Below are 866 nucleotides of genomic sequence, written 5' to 3' on the forward strand. Positions count from 1 at the left end.
CGTCCTCCTCTGGTGCTTCGACGTCGAAGATGATATTTCCTCTGATTCTTGATTATCGCCGCGAAGAAGTGGAAGAAATGTGGACACAATGGATGTAACTTTCTTGAAGATACTATGACAAATTAAAAGAAAATGAAAAGAAACCAAAATACAGAGAATAATGTAACTTTCTTCATGGGTGTCTTCCACCACCACAGGAGTTATTTCTCCTCCGAGGTTGGTGACAAAATTCTGTTAAAACTGCAGAGTTGAATGATAAGTTTTATTTCTAAAAGGAGAGAGAGGTTCTAAAAGGAGAGAAAAAGGCTTTTGAGGATGATAAGTTTTATTTCTTTTGTCATTACTATTATCTATATATATATATACAAGAGGGTTAACCACAAAAAATGTTCTCGAATTATTGAAACGCTGACAAAAATATATTCGAATTTTACTGTCGATAAAAATGCCTTCAAACAATTTAAAAACACAATAATAATATTCAACAGTAAATATATAATTTCAAAAAATACCTTAGAGATTGAATTTTGATGCAATTTTTGCAAGCATGATTATAAAAATAATATACTATTATACATAAAAATTGGTAATTTTTTGTTAAGTATATAATTTTTTTATAATTATTTTTATTAACAACCAATAATACATTTAAAAAATCACAAAATAATATATACTTAATAAAAAATCACCAAATTTTAAGAATAATAATATCTCATTTTTCTAATTATGTTTGCAAAAAATTGCATCGAAATTCAATCTCTAATGTATTTTTTGAGAAATACATATTTAATGTTCATTTTTTTTGCAAGATTATCTAACATTAAATATGTATTTCTCAAAAAATATATTAGAAATTGAATTTTGAT

The sequence above is a fragment of the Arachis hypogaea genome, chromosome 7 (assembly GCF_003086295.3).
Source record: "Arachis hypogaea cultivar Tifrunner chromosome 7, arahy.Tifrunner.gnm2.J5K5, whole genome shotgun sequence".
NCBI classification, from domain to species: domain Eukaryota; kingdom Viridiplantae; phylum Streptophyta; class Magnoliopsida; order Fabales; family Fabaceae; genus Arachis; species Arachis hypogaea.